The sequence below is a fragment of the Plodia interpunctella genome, chromosome 27 (assembly GCF_027563975.2).
Source record: "Plodia interpunctella isolate USDA-ARS_2022_Savannah chromosome 27, ilPloInte3.2, whole genome shotgun sequence".
In the NCBI taxonomy this organism is placed as follows: domain Eukaryota; kingdom Metazoa; phylum Arthropoda; class Insecta; order Lepidoptera; family Pyralidae; genus Plodia; species Plodia interpunctella.
The window spans coordinates 4613531-4627737 of NC_071320.1; the positions used below are offsets into that span (position 1 = coordinate 4613531).

A 14207-nucleotide genomic window follows, 5' to 3' on the forward strand; every position below is an offset into this window, starting at 1 on the left:
TCCTTCTCCGTACTTCAAACTACATGTATGTAAAATTTCAAGAAGATTGGTTGAGTAGATAGAGCGTGGAGAGGTAACAAACTTACTTTCGCTTTTATAATATTAGTTAGAATTAGAATAGTATCGTCAGTTAATATCAATGTATATATATATATATATTATAATCAGCACTCGGATCACAATCATAACCTGTTTTGATATACCTTTTGACTATGTACATTTATATATTATTAGAAAGAAAAAAAAACATTGTAAGAAACAATAATGGTAAGCCGATCTGGCATGATAGGGACCAACACTGTTCAAATGAGTTTCTTTCGGCATTTCTTCTCAGCAGTGGTCGTTCCGAAATGCCAGTAGTTTGTAGCTTGTGAGAAATAACTATAACTATATTGACGAGAAAAAGTCTAATTTCTGAATAAATGATTTGAATTTGAATTTGAATATCCCATAACACAAGTCTCGACTTTCGTGACACAACTTTCGTGCATAACTCAATCTGTGTGATTTGTCTTTATATATTAATTTTTTATTTTAATCTTAATTCCAATACCGACCATCCCAACTATTTAAATGATATTAAAATGCGAAAGTAAGTTTTTTACCTCTTCACGCATTATCTACTGGACCGATTGTTATGAAATTTGGTACACGGGTAGAAAATAACCTGGAAAAACACATTGGGTAGTTTTATCCCGAAACTCCCACGGGAGCGAAGCCCCGGAGCGCAGCTAGTTATGTGTACATCAGGAAGGTCAGTTTTTGGGTGTGGCAATTGACAGACATTTCGTGAAGGATACTGTCATCACGATAGCATAGGTGTTATGGAGTAGGGACAGCCGGTCGCACGTAATTAGCGAACTGTGTTTGCACTATTAGGTACCTCAAAGCGGGGTTCACATACAGACACATCCGAACTAATATTATAAATGTTTGTCACCTCTTCACGCGCTATCTACTCAACCAATCTTCGGATTCGGATAAGGACATAGGGTACATTTCGTCCCGGTAATATAACAGTAGTTTTTGAGTTTATCGCGAACAGACAGACGCGGCAGAAGACTTAAAAGTTTTATATTATTTTTAACCTGCCACGTCCCGCTGCTGGGCAAAGATCTCACCCAAATCTAAATATATATATATATAAGAAAATTCTTAATTTGTCGCGATATCTTTTTTTAAATTATTTATTTTTATTATTATATTTATTTTTTTAATAAAATTATTCTATCTGTATGTACCTGTTCTCACAAATAAAAGATTTGATTGATTGGCCCGCTGAAACTTCAAAAATCTTCTCAGTATGTTATCGGCATGTGAGCCGTCCACTACCAAGTGTCTTAGGGCACATTAAATTTAAACTTATTTGTTTAGGACAGTCCTAATTACAACCGTTGTTTACACTCGCACCACAGGCCCACAGGATTTCAGGTCGTACTATCTTTGAAGGTTACTGCGCTTACATGGTTTTCTCTCTCTTTCTGTCTTACTCGTGTGGCTGTGACGCTTCGAAGCCTGGGGTCAGCTGAAGTTTAAATTTAAAAGATTTAGCTGTGTAATTTTTTTTTTGTCTATATTCTTTTTCAATCGATTACATTTTGTGTATTTGTAAAACACGTTTTGCCGTTGTTATGTAAATATTTAATGTATGTTATGTAATGTTTTGATGAATAAATAAAAATAAAAAAAAGTGCGGAATCAAAATCAAGTCTTTTTTTAAATATCAAAATATTTTTCTTGCAGTAATCTGAAACGTAAACTCTCAAATGTTTTAAATCGACACGTCGACAATTTTGTAGATTATTTTATAGAAGTCACAAACTACAAATTTAATCCCACGCGAGTTTAATTGATTTACTACATTATCGACAAAATCAACCACATGACTAATCATTAATCTGTTTGCGTCCTAACTTTTATCTCCCGTTTCGTGCACTTAATGAGAACCACAGCGCGCCCTGCGGCGAGTAGCGGAACTAAATTTAATAAAAAATCAATTGCCGACTTATTTCAGTGAATTCAGACGAAACTGTTTCTTAAGCTGTTGCAATAGGTGTTTTATGTTCAGATAACCTACAAATTGTCATTATGTAATATTTTTTTCAGTATGTAACTAAAATCACCCAGAAATATATGAGAAAATGAAGCTTTATTAAAATTGTAATTAATTTATGCCATGTTACTACATTTCCGTGGTAATATGTGGCTTTATCATGTTCATAAGATATGCTATTCTAGGTTGTGTTTCTACCTGTGTACTAAATTAGATCGGAATCTATCCAGTAGTTATTACGTAATTGAGTAACAAACGAGTATTAGATTATTTATAAACTTTATACTTAACTAGCGGTTCGTCCCGGCTTCACTCGTGCAAAAACGTAATAATATACACCTAAACCTTCCTCAGAAATCACACTATCTATTGGTAAAAACCGCATGAAAATCTGTTTTTGAGTTTATCGCGAACAGACAGACGCTGTAGAGGACTGTGTTTTATAATATGTATAAGCATATTTGGTTATTATGTTACAACTCACGCCATCTAATAGCGAATAGCCTCACATATTTTTAAATTGCTTTTGCGAGCGATATAGTTCGCTGAATTTTGGAGGATTCAATGTACACATTGCTGGTTTTTCATTGCGGTAAATAAAATCACTAATACAAACCACGCAATGTTCATGAATTCGCGTCGTCATCCGGCCGAGCTTGCCGATAAAGTGTATGAGTGAATGAGAGTTGTAGACATCTAGTAAAAATCACGAAATATCGCACAAAAAAATGTAATATTTTAACAAAAGTTTGTTAAAAAATCAATCTTTCTAAAATAAAATAAAATTTAAAATTTACTTTTTCATGAAAAAAATATTATCACAGTTCCATTTCGAAGCTACTCGTAAATAGCAACCTCAAAAACACTAGAAATAATTCTAACGCTCACCAATAGATGGCGCTGTGCGCATTTATCTGTACGTCAATACAACACCCATGCATACTTTATACCTCAAGGCATCATAACAGACTCCCAAAGCAGTGTATCATCAAATTCCCCAGTCCAGAACAGGAATAGCGTTTAAAATATTCAGTGTACGGTAACTGCTTTTGTTGGGGAGTAATGAGCGATGGAGTTAGATACTTTTTGGACATATGTTATTAAATTGCCGTACATTTTTTAGTATGTTTAGATTCAGACGTCGGGATTTTGGTATTCGATTAAGCTGTGTAATTGTACGTTTAGATGGTGTAATCGAGTTCAAACTAGTTTAAACTGGATATTCTGGAAAGTTTGTTTTTAGTATTGTACAAAGAACACGTGTTAAATGTACATAATTATAGTTTACAATAATAAGATGATAGTACAAGTTACTTGTGAAACGTATTTTCATTGTAATCGTCTGAAAAATAACCTAAATTTTGTCTTTGTTATTTAAAAATCACAACATTTGCAGAAAAATGTCTTATATATTAACAACTGAATATAATTATGATTACAAAATCGGAACAATTAAAAAAAAAATAATCTTGTAAAAAATCAAAAGCAGCGACGCGCTCGATAAGCGGTGTTGGTGTAATGGTTAAGACGCCCGCCGATAGGTGGATCAAAAGGTCTCAGGTTCGTATCCTACTCGTGCCACATGAGTTTGTATACCAATCTGACTTATATATAGTAGTTTTCCTAGACCAACAATTCCACTTGAAGGAGAACATCGTGAGGAAACCTGCACACTGGTTGACAGTTTAGTTCACTAGTGTGTGTGTGTGCGACTACCTGCCACAAGATGGAGGTAAGTGGTGGTAAATGTCATGTCAGATGCCTTTAGGCGACTTGAATAAAATCTGACACCAGTGTTAGCAATAACACACTCGATATATGATGAATTAGATTTTAGTTTTAGTTAAAGTCTTAACCTTTACCTCCTACCTATACGTACAGTCGTGATGACAATGCTGTGGACCGCTTCAATTCAGTAGAAGCACTTCAATGACCTGTTTCAGACACGCTTGTTTATGGCCAAATTGCTCTGTTTGTCTATGATTTAAATGGGTTAACACTTTTTGCTATTCATTGCTGATTATATCATTTGGTGTTAGTGCTTTTTATTTTATCTATTATCGTTATTATTTAATATTTGTTGAATACGTAAAATATGTACGATATGTATAATTTAACACTTTCCTGCAATTAAATATTTTTAAGTTATGATATAATAAAAATAGGCTTTATAATAAGTAATTTTGGCTTTATAATAAGATTTTAATTAAAAGTTTTTTTTTGTTTGGTTAATTATACATATTATATATATATAGGTATATATATTTTCCTTTCATCAGCACTTGATCACAATCATAATATGTTTCAGTATTCCTTATGACCATGTACTTTATTGTGTACTTACATTGTTATATTACTGATAAAAAGTTATACATAAATTTATATTTTTAAAAATGGTAAGCCCTTCTGGCATGAGTTTCTTTCGGCATTTCTTCTCAGCAGTGGTCGTTCCGAAATGCTTGTAGTTTGTAGCTTTGGTAAACATCATTTAATTTAGAATATGACGTGAAAAAGTGCCTGTGAAGGCCTAATTTCTGAATAAATGATTTGATTTGTAAGATTAACGAAAGACCAAACCAAAACAATGATATTGTTCTTCGTGTATCAAAGAATAATGTAATAAAAACAAGAAAAGAAATTCCAAAAATTTCAAATATAATTCAAAATGCTAATGGCATTTAATCATTAAAATCAATTCACCGAACATTACGACTGAAATATGATAAGAAAAATGGCAAACGACTGAAAAATTACCGATTTGAATGATTATTGCCCATAAAATCAGTTCCACTGAGTGTAAGCAACATTATCATTAGAATACAGTAATTCTGTTACATTATGGGGGTAGATTGACATTAAAATTCGATGACACCATGCTTGGGTAATGAGGGTTGTTTATTGCTTTCTTAAATGTTAATGTCGTTACCTTACATATTTCTGGTATTTATTTGTTAAAAATACATGCTTCAGTTATGTTATAAAACAACAAAATGCCAGTTACCTGAATTAAAATTATTTTGCATTTAATTCTGGCAGCTGATATGGTGACGATAAATAATACTAATATTTAACTTTAAAAAACTTAAACATCACAAAAAAAAAACTAATTTGGACTTGTGCTTTACGTCAGTTTCATTGGACAATGATGGTTATTTGCAACAGGCATTGCAGTTGCTGTTATATTATAGCTGAAAATTCAAAATTTAGACGCTTACGGAGGCTAAAATCAATGAAACTAGTTCCCATGTATGATAAAATTAGATTTTTCCCATATTTCCGTACGTAAGAAAATCAGCTCGGGTAATTTTTTTCGAAAATTGGCGAGAAAAGTTTGTAAAAAAAAAAAAAAGATATTCAGTTTCGTAAATCTGTTTTCGTGTCCAAGTACGAACTATGTTCAAAACTCCAAAAACAACAAAAAAGAAATCAAATTGTGGAACAGGTCAAGAATCGCGCAATGGACCGCCGCATGAAAAATCAAGTCGGGACCGTCTCATTGCTTCGGTTATAAATCGTGGGCTGGTAGCGACAGCTGTGGGTTTTTTAAGAGCCTGGCCAGGCCAAATGGACTGTGAGTTTCTATTTCGTATTAATTCTGGGCTGGCTGCTCTGTTTCAACTAGTTTCTCTAGCAATTTCTGTGGGAGTTACGTGAAGTTTTGTGTGGACTTGTATTTTGTGGCTTCATATTATGAAGATTTGTAGAACTATGCTAGTTAGATCAAATTTAAATTCTTTATTCAATTTAGGATGATATACACACTTATTGACGTCAAAAAATTACTTAAACTAAGTCTACTGCCGGTTTCCAAAGTGCTGGTGAAGAAGAAGCTTTTCTCCAAGGACGTCAATTAACAAATATAGGTCTTATACAAATATTAAAAATTTACATCATTATTAAAAATGTCAAAATTTGAATGAATAAATAAAATTTTGGAAAGTTGTGTTTCCAATAAAATTATTGAAAATTGTCACACAAAAATCATTGAGTTAGTATATAACACAAGTTTAGAACTTACATTGGGGGCTAACTCAATCTGTGTGTTAACAGTATTAATCAATTTGTGGTATCTTTAAATACATATTATGTCCTAATTAGCTACAACATAATTGTCAAAAAAGGACTGACGTACAGACATGAGCTGAAATCACAGTAATCTTAACTGAATTTCATCTAAAAATCTATATAATCCACAGACCACTAATGAAGCCATTATTGATATAAGTACCTATCAAGGTTCTGAAATTAAAAATTGATTTAGAGTGTGCAATAATACGATGTAACGGGCATTGCGGTCATTTGGGCTTTATTGATGGCCCACGAGTCCTTTACCAAGCACCTTATGTTATTAATAGAGGAGAATTTTCGAAATTAGCACTGTATTTTAGCGCCTGAAAGATATTTTGTTTCAGTTCGGTAGGGATTTTGGTAGAACTTTTTTTAAATATACTGACTCACCTCTTGTGCTATGGAAGACTTATCGGCGTGGCCACGTACTGTTCCAATACGTCTGAATATCCACTCTAACTTGACAAGAAGAAGAAGACAATAAAAAAAATCTAGAAAGCTCAGAATGTAATCTCATCTTTATTCCTAACTGCATTCGGAGCTGTCGAAGAAATACACACAAACATAAATTATTGAAATTCAGCTGTTATTTTTTTAACACAAACAAACCGCTATCTAAACCAACGCACCGTTGTTAGCTTTTATAAATCAAATTTAAATTGAAACTACACGTTAAATTTCCACCATTATTGAGACGATCATGAGCAAACATTTCGACAGACCACGGAACAGCGACTAATGAGCGAACGTCAATGCCGAGCACGGAACATTGACAAGGGTACGGTTATCAGTTGTAGGCTTATTACATTTTGGCGCCCAACGTGGGACGGCGCTAACAAACTTGGGTAATGCTTTTATATTGTACTTTTGACTTTGAATGTAGAAATACTGAAATACTTATGCAATATATCACTCAATATTATAAGACTAGCACAGGACTGTAGGAAGTGGCGTGAAATCCGAGAGGCCTATTCTAGAGGCTTAGAGAGGACTGATAATGTTGAACGTAATCTCAGCTACAAGAAGTCCAGTTTTGAACAATCAAAGGTTTCCACAAAGACCGATTTTACAATCGGTCTTTGAATGTTCAGCAGTTGCAGCTTATGTCTAGCCTCTTCTTGTCACTTTGACGATATACTGACCAAGTGGTTGGTGAATATCGATCAAAACCTTTCGCGGTAACAACCATCGGGCCAGCGCGACATATGTCCCGCCCACTTTGACTTCTTCAAGCTAATAATAATAAATACAGTTAAATTGAAACGTTTTTGTCGTACTTAGTGAAACGAGATATCATATTTGTTTAATTTGTACTATGAATAAAAACACTGCATTCGTAAGGGGCGTTGTGACGTATATTCTCAAAGTAGCAAAAACACCTAGTCAAAATATAAGTATAATCAACTGGTATGTTTGTAATTGACTGTTTAGTTGTTTACTGTAAAGCGCATATAATTTCTACACATTATATACACAATACATGTATACTATTGTATACAAAATGCGACATGTAACCGTTAACGTCACGTTGACCAAATCAATCAACTGCCAATCGCGTACCGTCAACAAAAACAAGCTCACAGTCTGCGTCATATCCGTCTAAAGGCTGATGCACACTGGCCGAGAAACGCGCTTTTTTGGACAGAAGTGTAGCTAGCTTGGCTACCGAGATGCATGCAGTACAATTACATTATTTACTATAAAAATATAATCACTATACACTACAGTATCGGTGTGCAACGCCCTTTTTAAGTCTTAGGGCCCTTTTCCACCAGGCAATACGCGAACATTCGCTGTATAAAATGCTAGAGTGTAGTAAGAGGGGTGGAGTTTTTAGTTACATGCCTACACAAACACATTTAAAATCCATTATTATTATAGGACAAAGGTCGATTACGTAGGGAACAAATGTGTGGCTACGCCATTCGTGGCAGAAAGGGCAAATCCAAGAGACACTAGTTTGATGTCGTGAAGGATGGTATGCATGACAATGGTCTGACAAGTAAAGAAGCTAAAGACCGTACGAAGTAGTGAAGATTTTTTTTTTCTCATTTATTTTGACACAAACAGTCATAAGTCAAAAAAAATAGTTATAAAACAGTTTACAATATGATACCAAACAATGCCGAAACGCCGAATATGTAACCGACACTTAACAGTCGATGAAGAAAAAGTATCTCGGAATTGTCGTCCATCTTGGTCCGCGTCTCGTCCAACGATAGTCCCTTTTTTTCTCCATCCTGTCATTGACAGGTTTTATATAGTCATAGAGTCAGTCAGGGTCTATAAAGTGGCTAAATGCAGTAGTTCTTCTAACAGTAGTTCGTCGCTGGTGTGACTAGAGCTTTATACCGACTCGCGCCGAACCTCCCCGAGTTAGATTTATGGCCACGCTGCCCTCAAATTGAGCGTTAATCCCCCGAGACCTTATTGTTATGATTTAAATTGAATTTCTATAGTAAATCATTCGAAACGTTGGGGATGTATCAATAAACTTGTAATCGATACCGTTCGTTTGCTTTGCCAGGCCCCGGACTTTTTGGACTTTGGAATAATTCTTACAGTTATTATAAAGCCCAGATGGGCCTTATAATAATTAATTCCTCTCATAAGCCTACCACATAATATATATAGCTAAACGTCGCCTTGAACTTTCTCAACTCTTATTTTTATTAGTAATTAACTCTTCTTGTTTAATTCTTATTCTTCTCTGTATTATATTATAATGTAACTGTTCGCTGTTCTAATAAATACACTCTTGGCTCTGCCTACCCCGTAAGGGATATGTATCTATATAAATCGTCGCGAATAAATTGTCTAAACAGTGAAAACTGCATTAAAATCCAACTGCCAAGCGAGAGCTACTCAAGGTGAAATAAACCTTATTTTTTTAATCTGCTGTGATTTTAAAACCGGCCGTCTACTTCACTTGAAGCCTCCATAGGAACGCTATTGTTACCTATCAGCTGCCTAGGCTATGTGTCCCTTAGTTGCTCATACGACATCTAGGGCAGGATGTGGAGTTATGCCTATTTTAAAGTGAGACGATAAGCCTGGCTGTTTCTATCGTTTCATATCAAAAAATTAAATTATCACCGCTGACAATAGCAACCAGCCTCCCGCCATATTCAATTTTCAGATTTTCATTATGTACCTACTGTATACGTAATTAATTTTATTTTTCTTTTCTTACAGGGAATTGCCGAGAAGAATTCAAGAGAATTGTAGATTAAGGAAAACTATTGTAAAAATATCATTGATATTGATCAATAATTGTATTTTTTTCTTCTATTTATTTATTTATTTATTTATTTATCATAGAATCAACAGCACTTGAACAGAAATTACATTTTATCTTACAGGGTTAAACTTAATGCCAATTATACAGATTCTTGTTTTGTAAATTAAAAAGTTATAAACAGCTTCGAACAGAACGAAAAGAAAACAACGCTTTCGTCATCATTATTATAATGATTTAAACGTATGTGAGTCGGTGACTTTGTGTGTTTGTTCGGGGCGGGCAATATCCGAAACTAGCGAACCTATTTCGAAAATTCTTTCACCATTAGAAAGGTGCGTTATCCAAGATTGCTATAGGCTATATATTTTATCTCAAAATCACCACGGCAGCGGAAGCCCGTGCAACATCTAGTAATTTATAATGGTAATAAATATTTTAATAATACTTAATTATAAATTTAAGTCTTAGAAGTCGCTGGCATCTCATCAGCTAGAAGAGAGCTGCCGGTATCCAAACTACTGAATAGCAAACATAGCTGAGAAAACTTTCGATTAAATTCCCCTTCAAATTAAAATAACCAAATCAAAATCGGTTCAACCGTTCGGCCGCTACAACGCCGCGGACAAACAAACAGATAGACCGACACGTTAAACATACCTAAAAAATGCTAGATTATTAAAAGCTGTTATGAATATTGTGACAAAAATTGTATAATGATTTCTAAGACATTTTATTAAAGATCGGTCTTATGACCTGGGTAAATTAATCTCAAAGTCCGCTTTGAACTTTACTCAGGTTTAAAAGGAGGCCAAACATATAAACTGAATTCACCTGGGTGTTTGGAGTTTCGGGGTGAAACACTTGCAATACCACTGTTCATCTAGGTAATAATAATATCACCCAGGTGCACAAGGTGGCATACATCAAAATATTTATTTGTATGTTTTGTGTAAAAAAATATATTTATAATATATATAGGTACCATCAAACTTACATCTATGTAAAAAAAAATGTATAATATATAATATGTACCTTATTTATATAACTGTTTCACAGTTTGATGACGAAAATTTAAATGTTACGTTAATTACAAGGTATGAAGAAAGAACACTGAAATGAAGGAAGAAAACTCAAATAATATTTTGCATTTTAACATTGTGGCAATAATCCATTATTGCTCACAGTTTGGATGCTGAATATAACCGCCACCTATCGCCTAAACGCCGCGACAAGTTTCCGCTACTCGTCAACAGATGGCGCTACGTGTACGAAGCTTCATAGATGGTGCTGCGGATTTGACAAACTGGAAAAAACCGTAATTCGGTGCGCCCTTGTCATTCTTCTTGCCTGTGTGTTGATACTACTGGACGGAGAACTGATAAGGGCATACTGGTTACAATAACATCGATGGATAACTCAAGATTCTACAAGATTTTGTGTTCGTGAAGACCTGATATTATGTATTCAAATTCAAAATTAATTTGTATTCCTTTTAAACAATTCGGTACATATAGCTAGCAAGGTCTCACCATTTAAGTTTGCAAAAACCTGTGGCTGGTGAGTCCTGCTCTTCAGAAACATTGGTATTACATGCAAAATAAAATCAATATTAATATTATGATTGCTTATACAATACAAACAATTTATGGAATATATTATAGGTACGAATATGCAATCGTATACTTATATAAATTTAATAATATTGCCTATATTTAATACTCCAATAGGAGAAACAATATTACAAATGTATGTGTAGGGAATATACGATTGAAAGAGAATACTCGTTAAAACAATTCATTGAAAAAGTGCAACGTAAGTACAGAAAGTGACATTAGCGCGCAATAGACAAAAGGTTCCACGAGCGGGCCATAAATTATAGAATATATTTTTTTTAATGCATAGGCGTTGTTTATATTCTTCCAACAGTATGATATAAAATTCAATTGTACAGTTTATCCTGTATTAAGTTACTCGAGTTAATAGTGTGAAGTTTCTGCAAGAGGTATACAAACATTATAGGTTTTAGTGTATATCTCTAATTTATTATACATGTATATTTACACAAAGCGAGTATATTTTTCTCCACACTGTCACCGATCTCGGACACAGGCCGACGAGAATGCGTGAACATTGCGCAATTGATATGAGAGCTTTTATTTACCGCAACGAAAAACCAGCAATCCGCTAAAGTTTGGCGAATTGTTCGACGACAGAGTGGAGCCGACATAAAATAGTTTCAGTAGTAGATATACCCAAACTGATTGTCCATATAGGTCGTGTCGTCGGTGCCAATGGGCTGACAACTAGGGATGCTGACGGCCATGCGACCATCCTGACAGATGTGTCAAATTCAAATTCAAATCATTTATTCAGAAATTAGGCCTTCAAAGGCACTTTTTCTCGTCAATCTTTATATTTATAGTTATTTCTCACAAGCTACAAACTACTGGCATTTCGGAACGACCACTGCTGAGAAGAAATGCCGAAAGAAACTCATTTGAACAGTGTTGGTCCCTATCATGCCAGATCGGCTTACCATTATTGTTTCTTACAATGTTTTTGTACAGTACATAATGTACATAGTCAAAAGGTATATGAAAACAGGTTATGATTGTGATCCGAGTGCTGATTATAATATTATGTGATATAAGTGTGATCGAATTTTCCACTTTCTTGATGCTACTATAGACACCTAGCATCTACAATTCACAGCTAATAATAAAGTAGTTGACAAGGTCAAAGAATTGTAAAAAATATGTATAATCTAGACAAAATAGATATACCTGGGTCATTATTATAATTCATAGACTGTAACAATGCAGCTGTGGATCTCAATACGAAGATTTAAAGTTGATAGGGACCAACACTGTTCAAATGAGTTTCTTTCGGCATTTCTTCACAGCAGTGGTCGTTCCGAAATGCCAGTAGTTTGTAACTTGTGGGAAATAACTGTAAATATAAAGATTGACGAGAAAAAGTGCCTGTGAAGGTCTAATTTCTGAATAAATGATTTGAATTTGAATTTGTTGGAAAGTCCTGATTTTTAAAAAGTATGAAATTATAAAAATTATTTTAACCATCATAAAAAAACAAGAATTTTGTAACAACTTTTATTAATATCACCATAAACGTAATATTTAATGTAGCAATCAAATGGCGAACGTTTTCGCACGTTGTGACGTCACTGGTTCGTGTCACTCAGTACGGAGCGTTTGGACGGGTCAAAAAATGTGTCATTTTATTTTTGTCATATCTTTGAAAGCATTATGGCTGTATTTTTTGTCACTGGTGTTTCTAATGATATAAGAGCCTTCGAATAGTCATCAAAACAAAAAGTTGGCAACTATCCTATTGTTATCATAATATTAAAAAATGTTAATATTTACTTATTACTTCGCATAGAGGAACTACCAAGCTATTTATCTCACCGTTTCGGATGTGCACGTGGATTATGATCTGTATATAATCTGTAAAGGAAATTGCTGGCAACAACTGAATGGGGATGGCCCAGGACAGAGATGGTTGGCGGAGACGGAAGGCCTATGCCCAGCAATGGGTCACGGAGGACTGCAGATAAATAATAAATATATAAGGACAAATCAGACAGATTGAACTAGCCCCATAACAAGTTCGAGACTTGTGTTATGGGATACTAACTCAACGATACTATTCTCTCAGTGTCAGATTGAGCTAGCCCCAAAGTAAGTTCGAGACTTGTGTTATGGGATACTAACTCAACGATACTATATTTTATATAGATAAACATCCAAGACCCGGGCCAATCAGAAAAAGATCATTTTCCATCACGACCCGACCGGGGATCGAACACGGGACTTCTCGGTTCAGAGGCAAGCACTTTACCACTGCGCCACCGAGGTCGTCTAAATAAGATGACGATAATAATGATATCTGATAATCTGTAGTAACTGTGAAAGTACTGTGTCAATATCGTGTTTTTTTGTTAATGTTTATATAATTAGTTCCTTGCCTATTTACCGATGCAAAATGTAACCAACTCGAACTATGACAAACGTAGTACAGTAAACAGACATTGTATCAAGTTTCGTGTTGAATCAAAGTATTTGTCAGTGTTTTAACACCTATGGAAAACAACGGACGTGCTGCGTCGTCGCAACGGAGCACGACTGAACAATGAGACATAACTCTAACACCATATCCAATAAACTTACTTGTCTTCATCATGTCTTTCAATTTTCCTTACCTTTCCAATCGTAAATAAGTAATTGACCATAATTTTGTCAAGTACATATACATAATTAGGACAAATCACACAGATTGAGCTAGCCCCAAAGTAAGTTCGAGACTTGTGTTATGGGATACTAACTCAACGATACTATATTTTATAACAAATACATATATAGATAAACATCCAAGACCCGGGCCAATCAGAAAAAGATCATTTTCCATCATGACCCGACCTGGGATCGAAGCAGGGACCTCTCGGTTCTGAGGCAAGCATTTTACCACTGCGCTACCGAGGTCGTCATAATTGTATATATGTACGAGTACTTGACAAAATATATGCATAATTATAGAACCTGGCTGCGAGGCGTCACAGTCCAAAATGCTACGGAATCACGCGAAGATGAGAGGGAGGTCAATTTTATCTATTAGAAAAAAACCAACAATAATGGTATATATATATATGGATATATGATAGGGACCAACACTGTTCAAATGAGTTTCTTTCGACATTTCTTCTCAGCAGTGGTCGTTCTGAAATGTCAGTAGTTTGTAGCTTTTTGAGTAATCACACTATATAAATTTCTAAATCAGTTATTTCAACCTATGTATTACATACATATAATACTGTTGTCTGTACAT

The 14207-nt window shown here is 34.5% G+C and overlaps 1 long non-coding RNA gene across 1 annotated transcript in view; it reads left to right on the forward strand.

Annotated features, from left to right (window-relative positions):
• LOC128681550 (uncharacterized) overlaps window positions 1–13561 on the forward strand; it is a 66819-nt gene extending 53258 nt beyond the window's left edge. The window contains exon 4 of the long non-coding RNA XR_008406024.1: window positions 9317–13561. This is a non-coding gene — a long non-coding RNA (uncharacterized LOC128681550). The remainder of the gene's footprint in view (window positions 1–9316) is intronic.
• The last annotated feature ends 646 nt before the right edge of the window (window positions 13562–14207 follow it).